This window comes from Anomaloglossus baeobatrachus, chromosome 2 (assembly GCF_048569485.1).
Source record: "Anomaloglossus baeobatrachus isolate aAnoBae1 chromosome 2, aAnoBae1.hap1, whole genome shotgun sequence".
Taxonomy (NCBI): domain Eukaryota; kingdom Metazoa; phylum Chordata; class Amphibia; order Anura; family Aromobatidae; genus Anomaloglossus; species Anomaloglossus baeobatrachus.
The window spans coordinates 632,929,992-632,944,740 of NC_134354.1; positions in this window are offsets into that span (position 1 = coordinate 632,929,992).

The following is a 14,749-nucleotide window of genomic DNA, read 5'->3' on the forward strand; positions in this document are numbered from 1 at the left end:
ACGCAGCGACGTATCTATCAATATATCACCGGGGTCACGGATTCCGTGATGCACATCTGGCATCGTTAGCGACGTTGTTGCGTGTGACACACACGAACAACCGTTAACGATGGAAAATACTCACCAAATCGTCCATCGTTGACACGTCGTTCCTTTTTAAAAAATCATTGATTGTTGAGCACGCAAGTTGTTTGTCGTTCCCGAGGCAGCACACATCGCTATGTGTGACACCTCGGGAACGACAAACTGCAGCTTACCTGCAGTCATTGGCAATGCGGAAGGAAGGTGGTTGCGGGATGTTACGTCCCGCTCATCTCCGCCCCTCCGCTTCTATTGGGCGGCCGCTTAGTGACTCCGCACAAACCGCCCCCTTAGAAAGGAGACGGTTCACCGGCAACAGCGACGTCGCTAAGCAGGTAAGTCCCGTGTGATGGCTCCGAACTATTTTGTGCGCCATGGGCAGCGATTTGCTCGCGACGCACAAACAACGGGGGCGAGTGCTTTCACCAGCGATATCGCTAGCGTTTAACACCCCCTTTAAAGGTATACCTGGATTCAATATCTTAGTGCCTGTATGGCATTGCCTTTACCTCATACAGCAAAATCTTGCTGGGTGATCCTCTTTAAACTGACTTTTGGTTTTTAGAGCCTACTGTTCCTGAGATAGTCGTAAAAAGAAAGATAAAATTTACTCAAATATTAGTAGCAAAGAAAGTTTTTAACTACACACAAACAGTTAAAACAAATACACTTGTGAGAAGCTGTGTAATTCTACTAATATATTACATATTTTATGCATACAACGTTTGATGTCAGCAGAAATTTTCCAAAAGTGGCTTTGCTTGTGGTTTTGCCATCATTCTTGCAGTAGTTCTGCCACCACCATCTTTACCTGATGACTTACTATTTAAAAAATTAAATGCCTAAGGCCCTGTGCCGGCGCTGCATATTTTGATGCAGATTTTGACGCAGATTTTCAGAAATCTGCAGCTAAATTTGCATGTCAATTGTGAAGCCAGCAAAGTCTATGAGAATTCAGAAGTGATGTGCCCAAGTTGAGTATTTTTCCCTTGCGTTATTGGTGCAGATTTCTTTTTTTTCTGCACCAAATCTGCACCAAATAGGCAAAGGAAAAATAAGCTACGTGGACACAGCACTTCTGAATTCTCATAGACTTTGCGGGCTTCACAATGGACATACAGATTTTGCTGCAGATTTCTGAAAATACGCGTCAAAACTACGTAGCATGGGCACTGGGCCTTAGAGCAGCAGATTATGACTGATTTCTGTTTTGCACTGTGAGACTCCATTGCAGAGATACTGGTCCGCACTGTGTGAAATCTCTGCATTGGGCGTTTTTTCATAGTCTTCTCTGGGGGCATCTCTGCAATGGAGTGATGCAGTGCAAAATGGAAAACAGCTACAGAATTGTGAGAGTTCAGGGATATTTATAAGAGATTTAACCCCATTTTTAATATAATATAGTATAATATAATATATTGCAATATATAATATTATATATCGCAGGTTCTACGGTTTGGAATATAATCAGAACATTATCATTATCACATGCAAGGTGGACTATAGCTTGTTTCCTTACGCCAGTGATTTATCAACTGGGATATATGATCTCACAGACACAGTGGTGTTTTTCTAGTATATACTTCTCCAGTATTGAAATTTATTGAACACTTAATTCGAAGTGCTACATTCACCTGTATGAACTTTACCAGTAGACTTACCTTGAGAAAGGCTTGTCATAAGCCGAAATGTTGGCATTTGTCTATGGTTTTGTCTATGGTGATGACACAAAAAAAATAATTTTTGTTCTTGGAAGAAAAAACTTTTTCATGATTATTCTTTATTTTGGAGTGCCAGATTATTCTATAAACTATATTATGAAACCAGTCAGCTACTAATTCGCATTTTTAGATAATATTCTCTATTTTAATACAATTCGTAACCACACATATACGGTATGTTGTATAATTTTGAAATTCAAATGACTAAATTCAATGTTTTTGATATTTTGCAAAAGGAATCAGAAAAAAAGCAATTAAGTTTGGAATATATAATAAAAACACAATTTATATGGCTCCAGGAGTTCAAATCAAGCTTTTTGAACTTGATGCGTATTGCTCATAGGTTCAACAGCATAAAAGGTGGCTGCACTTGACAGCTGCATTCACACTGTCACAACTGTGACTAGTGACATTTTTCAAAGGAATGGCATCCAGTGATAAGATCAAGTCATTGCCCTATTTCCATCATATGACTTTTTTTATTTCACTGCCAACAGATACCAAATTGTTGGAATTGGAAGCAAACCAAAGTGAAATAGCATGGATCTTACCATAGGTCATATGCAATGCTATTACTCTTTTCCTAACAGCTGTCCTAACCTGCTCAGGCTGGATAAAGCAAACATGATGGCATAAGTTTGGACAGTTTTTAATAAGCTGCATATCCAATAAATGTGAAAAATTGGAAAATGTAAAATGTACTAATACAACCATGAATTTTGCAAACCTTAATTTTTTTAGTATTGCCAAGTCGGTGGTTTGTTCTACTAGACTTGAATAAATTTGAATTCTATTAATTAAATTTGATTTTAAAAATTTAATTACTTGACGCTAAATGGAAAGCAATTGTCAAACCGTGAAGCTTACAAATATAACTCTTTGCAATGTTTCCTAGTATTGATTTCTTGTAATAAAATGCTGTCAGAACCCTATCCTCTTGAATGATTAATGATCTTAGTTTTGCACAGTTTTTCTTGGTAAGAAATTGAATAAACTGCAATTCCACATATTTAATTCTGGAGGAAAGTAGAAATGGCTGATTTAGGGAATGTATTATGTAATGATCTTGCCTTTACCACTTCCTAACAATTAAGCAGTTGCAATTGAAATGACTTCGAAGAAATATATCCACTCCATTACCCTGAATCGTAAGCACTCAATGGGCTGGCTTATGATGCCTCCATCTGCCAGTGACTTATGGAAGCATTTCTTCTAAAAACAATTAAAAAAATACATCTAAGCAGGCAGTAATGGTCAGAGAATTACATATTTTATTCACATTCAGTTAACATTACAGGAGACAGGATTATAAAGCTCATAATGTATTTTTGTATTTAAGTAGTTAACTTAAACATTACATAACATTTTTAATGTGTCACTGTTTAATTTCCTAAAAGATCATAATTCACATTTAACAGAATAGAAATATAAAACATTTGTTCACCTTTAATGAGGTTTGTATCAATACTCACTGAGTGCATGCACCCATAAAAGAGTGACTGTTAGGGAACATCTCATGCAACAGAACATGATTGATTATCCCAGGTCTGCTCCCAAAAAAAAATCCAGGTAACAAGGTTTTTTGAATGGATTTAGGATATTTTGAGGGTGCTAAATTAAAAATTCCCATTACGTTTGCAGAATTGATTCTATATTTTAATGAATATCCATGAAAATAATACGGTACCCCAATACGACTTGTGTGTGATCACAAATGGCATAACCTTTGCACTGTTTTTAAGTGTCTTAGTTAATGAAATATTCCATATAATGATTTTATATTTCAATTTGTAGACCTACAATGCTATAAAAGCAAAATTTTAAAGCGAGAACTCTATTTTGAATTTGCTGAGGAAAGAAGTTGGCTACAGTAAAAGTTTGTCAAGCTAGTCTTGGTTTATATTCAAAAAGTTCTGTGGTTCCTTCTTAATAAGTATGTAATTTATGTGAAAATTACATACTTACATAATTACATCTCATACCATGAAGGCCTTGGGAAGATTAGTGCTTGCTCACTTGAGTCCGAGGGTGAGGGCTTTTGCATTGAGTATGCGGTGAAATATAACAATGGCTGGGTGCAGCTAGTATACTTTTCTAGTCAGCCAAAGGTACGGACAAGTCCTGTGAAAGCCACGCCTTGTTCATGTTAATGAATGTGAGCTTGCCCACATTAGCTGTGAAGAGGTGAATGTCCCTGTCTGTGATCACACCCCCTGCCTTGCTAAACACACATTCCAACTGCAAACTTGCCATAGGGCAGGCTAGCACCTCCAAGGTGTAAAGGGCAAGCTGAGGCCATTTTTGACGACGTGACCCAGCCTGTATAACCACTGGATCATGGTTAGCACCACTATTGTGCTCTGACTAGAGTAGGAACAGGACACAGCTAGAGAGAAGGACAGTGTTAAGCTACTCCTCTATGCATAATAAAAAAACAGGCTCTGTGGGGGCACTATGCAAACAGGCTCTATGGGGGTACTCTGAAAAAAGGCTCTCTGGGGGTACTCTGAAATAAGAATTATTCAGTCAAACTAGCATGAATTATCAAGATCAGTACACCAGCATTATCAGGTCTAAGAGATTTATTAAATGATTTATGCAGTTTGCCTTGTGAACTGCGGCAACAGATCAGCTTTAAATGCATAGGCCATGATTTCTCATGACAGGCGATGTTGGAGTGAGACATTCCTGATACATTAGGAGGCACAAATGTGTGACACAAGAAATCTCACTCCTTGACTGGAGTATGATTTTTTGATGTAAGGAATACCAAAGCTCGTCATGAATTAGACAAGCTGAGATGTCAGACTCCTACAGACCCCCCATCCCACCTTGGCGTGAAGTCAAAAGTTGGAAAATTTCTGAGCAAATCTGAGTTACATACAAATTTAGTAACTTTTCAAAGCAATTTACGCAATAACTCAGGCATAGTGTATATCTCCATGAAAGATGGACATGTTGATGTAGTAAATAGTAAATTGCCATTTAACTACCCTGTTTATCAAAATAATAAGCCCTCCCCCTAAGCCCTAGTTTGATTTTTGGGATTTTTGCATAAGGCTTCAAATATGAGTCCTACTACAAAAATAAGCCCTAGTTAGTTGGTGCCTTTGGAGCTAGGTTATGTCATGTGATGCTAGGTTATGGTCGCTAACATCACGGAGACATAACCTAACGCTGAAGGCACTGGAATAGGCATAATTTAGCTCCCAAATTGCCCTGCTGCTTCCTCCCACTATGGTAGGGTAAAAACTGCTCCCCAGCTCCCAAGTCCTGCCTCCTGAGTGTTGTCATCTGGTTCCTGCCTCCTGATCACTACTGCACTATGATGTTTGCTTGGTAGTCGCCCCCGAGTCCCGCTACCTGAATGCTGCCTCCTGGGTCCCGCCTCCCAGTCGCCACTGTGCTATCGTATGGGCTTGGTTGCCGCTCCAGGGTCCCACCCTCCTGCCTCCCGATTGCCACCTCTTGGATCCGCTTCCCAGCCAACCCTGGTCACGCCCGCAGAAGCAACCATGTGTGAAGTCACAACCACTGTTCCAGAGTCCCAATCCAGCCTACCGCCATCTGCCCCTCCTGGCCACATTGAAAAAAAGAGTGACACCTTCAAGCTGAAGCTGGCCATACACCTTCAAGCTGGAGCTGGCCATATACCTTCAAGCTGAAGCTGGTCATACACCTTCAAGCTGAAGCTGGCCATACACTTTCATGGTAAATTGAAGCATAAATGTATAATTGTTGTTCATGGAAAAAAAAAAATAATCCCTACCCCAAAAATAAACCCTAGCCCTTTTTTGGAAAGGAAAATAATATAAGACCGTGTCTTATTTTTGGAAAAACACGGTAATTATATAGTAGAATACAACAAGCCTAACTTTCCTACGAATGTATGATCTCCTTACTCTTTATAAGTAATATTGAATATGACTTACTTTCTATTGTCAACATTATCCTGGACATTCCTGCACTTTTCTTGTCTCTACAAAACATAGCATATATTTGGCATTTATGCAGAGTGGAAAAGATAGACTCCAGAAGAAAAACAATTACCTCAAAAGATATTAGATGAGCATGAGTTACCTTTAAATAATATTGTTCTGCCCAATTAAAAATGTTCTTTCTAAATGTGAACTTCACGTCATTGATTTGGCCAATTTATATTAATTTATAGTACAGCAGGTTTCAATTATATAGGCAATGGTCCGAAACATGTTTTCTGATGAGGGCTGTATGTTATCATGGAATGCCAAAAAAAGATAAATTAAATCACCATTGTATCACTAAAAGGCAGCAAAAAGAGAGAGCAGCTCCATTTCAACAGTAAATGATTATTAATGAAACAAACATTTTATAAGATGCTTGAAGATTATGACAGACGTTACAGAGACATGGCGGGTAGCTTGATCAGTCTGGCATATCAAAGAAATAATTCTGGCTCAGTGAATGCATGATGGGGTTTACTGTGGGTGACTGTGAGTCATGTAGAATATACTCTCAGCATGAAAATAAAAGTTAAGTTTGCTAATTAGAAGACACTACGGAGAACTGTGCTCTTTGGTAAGAGGATTAGGTTTTCTATAAAACAGTGGAGGTTTGTTAAGCTTTCAAGTAAATGAAAATGAAGACTTGAGGACTTAATAGGAAGAAGAACAAAGAAAAACATAAACATTTCATATTAAGAATTTTGACTAGATCCGTGCTTCAGCAGGCCACTTTAACACAATGACACCGATTCTTACAGCTGGATCCCCTGCTGCCCTCAGTGTGTCCCAGAAACTACACTGATCGGTCAAGTTTTCCATCACTGCAGCTTCTGGATCTAGCTGGGCCAGGATTGTCATGGGACGTTGTGTCGAGTACATCGCACCTGCAGAGGTGTTTTGTGGTTAATAAATTGGTGAAAAGGGGTGTGCGATTTTTGATTTAAAAAAAAAAAAAAAGGATTTTTGTGTGTTTGTGTCTTATTTCTTTTTACTTTTACTTTTGATTTTTTTACAAATCTCAGCTGTCATTAACACCTTCTATTACCTTGATTGCCACCACACCAGGGCAATCGGGATGAGCCAGGTAAAACGCCGAAACTGTCACATCTAAAGGATGTGGCCGTGAGTGGCTATTTTTAAGCTTGGTAGGGCTCAAAAACCATGTATCTCCACAGCTTGAGAATACTAGCCCCCAGCTGTCTGCTTTATCTTGGCTGGGTATTAAAATTGAGGGGGACCGCATGTCATTTTTTAAAATTATTTATTTAAATAATTAATAAAAGCTGCATGGGGTCCCTCATATATTGATGCACAACCAAAATAATGCCCACAACTTGAGGCTGCAGCCTATAGCTGTCTGCTTTATCTGTGCTGGGTATCAATATACAAGGACCCTAAGTCATTTTTTCCAATCCGAAAGTCCGGCAATCCAGCAGTGGATTTCACTTTCACTGAGAGTATTGGGTTCAACTTTCACTGAGGTCAGCAGGGAGCTCCAAGTGTGAACTCCAATGGCCCGACTGCTTGGTTGCCGGACTACTGTGGTACCATGCTTCACAACCTGACAATCCAGCAGTCAGGTCACTGGAAGTCACACTGGGGGTTCCCTGCTGCCCTAAGTGAAAGTTGAACCCGCTATTCTCAGTGAAAGTTGAACCCACAGCCAGATTGCCATGCGGCCATTTTCTGCAATCTAACAGTCTGGTGTTATGGTCAGGAGACCGCAAAAAGATCTAAAAAAGTGGTGGAGCGTTCCTAGCCAACCTAGATGCCTCGTCACCGCCGGAGAACTAGCTAACCTCAAAGATGAAATGAGGAATACTGACTTGCCTTGGAAGAGCCCCAAAGGAAGTAAAAGGCCCTCAACATATAACAACCATGATGTAAGAAAAAACAGCATACAGATGGAAAGTATGGGGTTAAGCAAAGTGAGGCCCTGCTAGCTAGATACAAAGGATAGGATAGATTACTGGTTGCAGCCAGAAAAAAACCTGAAAAAACACCAATACCTGATAATAAAAAATATTCCCTTAAAGATCACACGATCTTCCTCCCGTTATATCAGGAAGTCTTGTGCAAATACATTTAAATGGAAAATGCAAATGTAATAGAAAAGATCATAACTACAAAAAACACATGAGATACAAAAACACAAATCCTGATCAGACAGGCAGCAACAACTCACTTTCTTGCTGGGAATGGAATAAATCGCTCTCCAAAAATGGTGCAGGAAAAGCACTTATTCACCAGCAAGAAACAAAAGATAATATTCTCAAACATGGGTTCAGGAAAAGGTATAAATCAAGCAAGAAAGCTTTTCAGTGCAAATTCAGCCCCAACTAAGCCCAGACCTAGAGAGCAAAATACTTATCAATCATTGCTGCAGACTCAGGAGGATGACATGGGAACAGAACCAATACAAAGGAACAAAAAACCTCTGTTGAAACCATTCCTGGAGAATCCACAAAAAGCTCAAAAAGTAAAACAAAAAACTAAAGAAGCAGGCTGGAGGACAAGGATTCAGGATATTTTCCCATGAGGCAAAAACAATTATTACCAGTAAAGGTTAGACAGAGACAGCTTTCCTTTATACACCCAGGCTGGACGCAATAGGCTAGCTGAAAAAGCAATCATCTTCTACACCTGTCTGAGCGACAGATGCAGAATCAGACTCACTACCAGCACTAGCCACCAGAGGGAGTCCAGAAACACTCCCAGGGACAGCACCATCTCTGATGGAATTCACAACAGTCTGGCTATCCGCCAACTGGTTCCATTTTCACTGAGAGCACCAGGTTCAACTGCCACTAAGGGCAGCATTAGCCCCGAGTGTGAACTCTACTGACATGACTGACAGACTTCTGTGACTGCCGGATTGCCAGACTTGCGTACTGCCATGTCCGGCAATTAGTTCACCGGCAGTCACACTTGGTACCATGGCAACCTGGCTGTGAACTCTGGTATCTGACTGATGTCACCATTTCTCAGTGAAGGGTCCTTGCTGACCTTAGTATGTCCCAGGAGCTGCAGTGATAATGCACATATCTGGTAACTGCATCCTGTAGCCATCTGCTGTATCTGCGCTGTGTATCAATATATGGGAAACCCTATGCCCTTTTCTCCAATTATTTATTTATTTTTACACTCTAATTTCTGATGGAGACAGCTAGTGTGAGGACAACCAATCAGACAAGGCTGGGGAAGCAGTGCATATTCATGAACTTTAATGATTAGACCAGATAGTAGTGTGACAGTCATGGGAAACTCAGTAATTATAATTCTCATACTTTAATCCCAGTAATACTTTGACATTATTCCCAGAAACCAAATGTGAGTCAGAAATGCATCAGGCATCTTCCCCATTCTGTTCCCATTCAATTTCAGCAGTTTTCCATCCATTGTAGCATTTTTACAGTCCTCCTAGACCTACTCCAAGGTCCTCCAGACAATTATGCGACTTTACCATTGACTTGCATTGGGTTCATTATTCAGTACGAATACATGATTAATAGAAATTATTTGGCTCAAATAATCCGAATCTGAAAATTTTAGTATTCGCCAATCTCTAATCATTTTAATTGAATTACAAAAATTACAGAATGATCAGACTTTTAAATACAAAAACTGACTTTGCTGAAGTTTGTCTCTTCAGATAAATCTCCTACATCATCTATGTTTTATTCCTTTTTATTTTATCTTTTGCAAGTGTTCTCTATGCCTTTGAAAATAAAGTAATCAGTCATTTCTTTTAAACATGATTAGTAATGTAGCTTGTTTCATAGCACAATTCAGAAAGCTCCTTTTATTAATGCTATTATTGCCCTCTTCAGAAATATCACCAATTCTCAAGATATATTCCATTAATGTCTGCACGTGTTTCAATGATGAACACAGTAGGTAATTTTAGATTGTATATTTCATGTAGAACAAGCACAGCTTAAGCGAGAGTAGACATGTGAGATCAAGGGGCTTCATTAAAATTAAATAACTTCTCCCAAGTACACAAGGCTTTTTACCTTTTCCTCTCTTTGTAACATTTTATTGCAATTAAAGGGAATCTGTCACCCTTATGAGGTTTTTGAGTTATTATTTATGGGCATACAGGTAGTATAGAGCGGAAATTAGCCAAACCTGTATGCTTCCTGGTCCTGGATGATGACTTCTACAGTAAAAATCATCTTTTATAGATTTGAAATTCCAGGCTAAGGGACGTGCACTGCCCGGAAGATAAGACTGCCTCCAGTGCTCATTATAGAAGATTTATCCACCCCTTCTCTTCTTTCTCTGGTAAGAGTTCAAATCCTACAGATGTCCCAACAGCTGGTAACCTGAGGAACCTTAAAGGCTTTCCTTAAAGATACCAGGTTGACAGCTGCCATGAGACCCGGTGGCTAGGAAATCCAGTAACCTTTACGTCTACCTTAAAGGCTCCTGTAAAGGGAACCAGCCAGCAGGATTTTCATATATAAAGTAAAGCTTGTGCTATACTGGCGCTAGGATTGTGAATCTAAGCATACCTTTTGATCAGAGATTGGATGTTTGTTTTTTTTCAGAAATATGTCTATGTACAGTTCCAGGAATGCACTGCTATTTGATTGAAAGGTGCAACAGAAAATGAATATATGGGTTGGGTCATGCTATTTATTCCCACCCCTGTCTGCCTGTTTGGCCTTCCTCCCCCTGTCGCTATTATAGATGTTAATTCCGGAGCAGGCAGACAGACAGTGTTGGCAATAGACAGCAAGATCAGACCTACATATTCCCTTCCTGTTGCACCTGTCAATCAAATAGTAGTGCATCGCTGTAACTTTACTTGAACATATTTCTGAAATAAAACATCCAATCTCTGAACAAAAGATATGTATATGTGATGCCCTGGCCTATCAGGTCGTCACAGGGTATTGTGCAATCTGCCCTTCTGCACAGTATCCTCTCCTCCTTGGTTACGGATCCTGGTCCTTTGGTGTTGCTAACAGCTTAGCCAGTCAAAAGCCTAGGAACACTTTACACCGAACCCATCAGACACACCATTGGGGGGCATGAAGGGAATAGGGTCGCCCATATGGGGGGTTGGTAGGGAGAAGTGAGAAAGTGACAGAGAAGTGAAACAGGAGTGGAAGGAGTAGAAGGTGGAAAGTCACTCTCCGAGAGGGAGAGGTCATTGGTCCGGAGCAGGGCTCCTGGAGTTTACTAGGTGGCAGACGTTGGTCTGGGCCTGATAGGAGCTGGAACCCTGGTCGCAGGGGATCGCATCAAGGGGCACAGACTGCCGAGGAGGGTAGTCGGTGGCCTTGAGCCATCACCGGGCAGGGGCCAGGGCACGACGGGGTACATGGACCCCAGGCCGGGAAGTAGCTTCACACGTCCCGGTAATTTACCGGACGGGGGTGAAGACTTCAAGATTCCTCCGCAATCCGCTCCAAAATCAGGGTACTAGTACACCGATGGGATAGGACTTTCACAAATACAGTCCAAAGAAATGCTATGCATGAACCCTGAGAGCAAGCTCACTCCATTAGCCATACGGGTGAGCGGGACCCGAAAAGTTTCAAGCTTGAGGGTCGAACTAGTGATAAGGTGCCATGGAAAAGGCCACAGGCTAATAGCAATACCAAGGGCACGGATCCCAGCGTGCTCCCCGCAGGCTGCAGTGGTGCTCAGAATTCTGGTTTACAAGCTGTCAGTGTCATTATTCCTGAACTGAGTGAGTACGTTGAAAAGCCCCTTTTCCACTACCCAACGGCACCCCAAATGCCATCTCCCAATGGGCCCTGGGGCACAAACCCCCTACTCACGGAGGGATTAAACATTCTGCTGCTACACCATCGCCACCGGGCTTCCCCAACAGCAGTGGTGGTCTCCCACATCACCACACACCGTGGGTGGCGTCACAAACTTTCAATCCCCCTGTAAATATCCCACTTTTTCTGAGTGGCCTCGCAACCCCCGGGTCCGGAGACCCCTCGAGCCACTGCGGATCAGGATCCGAGCAGTCCGACTGCTGGCACAGGGGTGGCACACAGTCAGCTTCCTAGCGCCAGTATAGCACTGGCTTTACTTTATATATGAAAATCCTGCTGGTTGGTTCCCTTTAAGGTTTCTGGGCCTCACAGCTACCAAACTGTCAGGCTGCACTGCTGCCGTGTCATGCAGTTCAACAGTCCAGCACTGAGTTCACCTGAGGTCACAGCTGGCAGATCACACAGGGGGCACCGTGAGAACTCCCAGAACTGATTTCAGGTGAACTCAGTGCCAGACTGTCGGACTGCAATGCCGCCATGACATACAATCAGACAGGCCATCACTGAGTTCCCCTGAGGTCACATCTGACAGCTCCCACTCTGCTCTCAGTGTGTCCCGGAGGCCACGGTGAGTGGTCATGTGTGCTAATGTCACCAATCACTGCGGCCTCTGCATGTAGCAGAGCCAGGATCATCGTGGAACTTCATATGGATTATGTCAGAACTGCTGGGGTGTTTTTGTGGTTAAGAAGTTGGTGAAAGAGGGTGTGTTTGTGTTTTTTATTTAAAATAAAGGATTATTGTGCATGTGTTTTTTTTCTTTTTACTTACATGGTTGATAATGAGGGGTCTAATAGATACCTCTCCATTAACAACCTAATGCGGGCATCACAAGGGACGATAAATCGTGCGATCGCATAAGCAATCGCACCCGCCCCCGTCGTTTGTGTGTCACGGGCAATTAATTGACCGTGGCGCACAAAGTCGTTTACTCCCATCACACGGACTTACCTGCCGGACGACCTCGCTGTGGGCGGCGAACATCATCTTTCTGAAGGGGGAGGGACGTTCGGCGTCACAGTGACCTCACACAGCGGCCGGCCAATAGAAGCGGAGGGGCGGAGATGAGTGGGATGTAAACATCCCGCCCACCTCCTTCCTTCCGCATTGCCAGTGGTACGCAGGTAAGCTGTGTTCGTCGTTCCCGTGGTGTCACACAGAGCGATGTGTGCTGCCTCGGGAACAATGAACAACCGGAGCACAGAAGGAGGAACGACTTTTTGAAAATGAATGACGTGTCAACGAGCAACAATAAGGTGAGTATTTTTGCTCGTTCACAGTCGTTCCGAGGTGTCACACGGTATGATATAACTGACGATGCCGGATGTGAGTCACTAACGACGTGACCCCGACGACATATCGCCCGATATATCGTACCGTGTGACGTCCGCATAAGGCTTGATGGCAGACATCAACCCCATATATTATCCCGATTGCCACCGCACCAGGGCAATCGGGATGAGTCAGGTGAAGCGCTATAATTGGGGCATCTAATGGATGCACCAGTTGTAGGGCGGCTGTAGGCTGCTATTTTTAGGCTGGATGGGCCAATAACCGTGGACCTTTCTAGCTTGAGGATACTGGTCGCTAACTGTCTGCTTTATCGGCGCTGGTTATCAAAAATAGGCAGGGGATTGCACTTCATTTTTTTTTTCACTGCACCTGCCAATCACAGTAATGTCAGTAGCATAGTTGGCTATGGCATTACTATGGCAGGCAACCACCACATGTTTAGTGGCTGAAAATTAGGAACCAAGCATGTGGGGAGGGGACTTAAGGTGAATATGTAAAGTATCTAAATACTCAACAAGTTACAAATATACTGAATACCTTAATATTTGTGTGAGTAATGAACAGTGATAAGTTATCACAAGTCAGGAACTGTCTATAATCTGCATATTTTCAACAGGACAATTCCTTTATAATAATGATTGTTAAGAGAATCTTAAACACATTATTGCTATGCTAAGAACGTAATATGATTAACCTGATATGAGGTGTAAGATAACTCAATATTTCAGGTGAATGTCAGTTACATTGGCAAAATTGAAGGACTTTTAAGTCGTCAGATACAGGTCTGATTTATCAAAGTAATTATATCAGAAATCTGAGTTAAAACACATTGAAAAGTCAGAACATATTTCACCACTAAAATGATCTTGATTTATTCAGTATGAGCACCATGCGCAGAAATACATCCACTTAAGGGTGCTTTACACGAGACGACCGATTTCACGATCGATCGTCCCTGCCCCCGTCGTTTGTGCGTCACAGGCAAATCGCTGCCCGTGTCGCACAAAGTCGTGAAACCCCCATCACACGTACTTACCTGCTGAGCAACCTCGCTGTGGGCGGCGAACATCTTCTTCCTAAAGGGGGAGGGACGTTCGGCGTCACAGCGACGTCAAACAGCCGCCGGCCAATAGAAGCTGAGGGGCGGAGATGAGCGGGACGTAAACATCCCACCCACCTCCTTCCTTCCGCATAGCTGCCGGGAGCCGCGGGATGCAGGTAAGCTGTGTTCCGAATGGAACAATTTCACCCTTGCTGGGGTATCTTGTTTCCAAGAGGTCAGTTTGTCCTCATTATCGGCGTTTCCACAGACCCTCACAATCTGGGACCGGGACCCCCTTAGAATGGACTCACTGTCCTCTCCCAGATTCTCCTCCCAAGAGAGAGAAGGAGAATCTGGGAAAGGACAGTGAGTCCATTCTAAGGGGGTCCCGGTCCCAGATTGTGAGGGTCTGTGGAAACGCCGATAATGAGGACAAACTGACCTCTTGGAAACAAGATACACCAGCAAGGGTGGAATTGTTCCATTTTGTTAATCAGACAATGCTAGGGTAAAAATGTATTACTATAATCCCTGGACATTGTTGATTGTATTCCGGGTTTGGAGTACTAGCTTGGTTTTGATTGCACACCTGTTAGGTGTCTTGGTTATCTACCCCCCTCTTTACCAACCTGAGGGTGGTGCTGTATATTATTATAAACACTGATGCAGTGGAGACACTGGGATGAGTGAGCAGTGTCTTTATGAGTGAACCAGCTTGTGCCTTCTCGGTTAGTTGTGACACCTGCTAGCACCATCTGTCATCTGGTGTAATGTCATGTGGCAGGGTGCGCTAGTCCCCTTGTTGATATTCGAGGACTTTGCAGCACG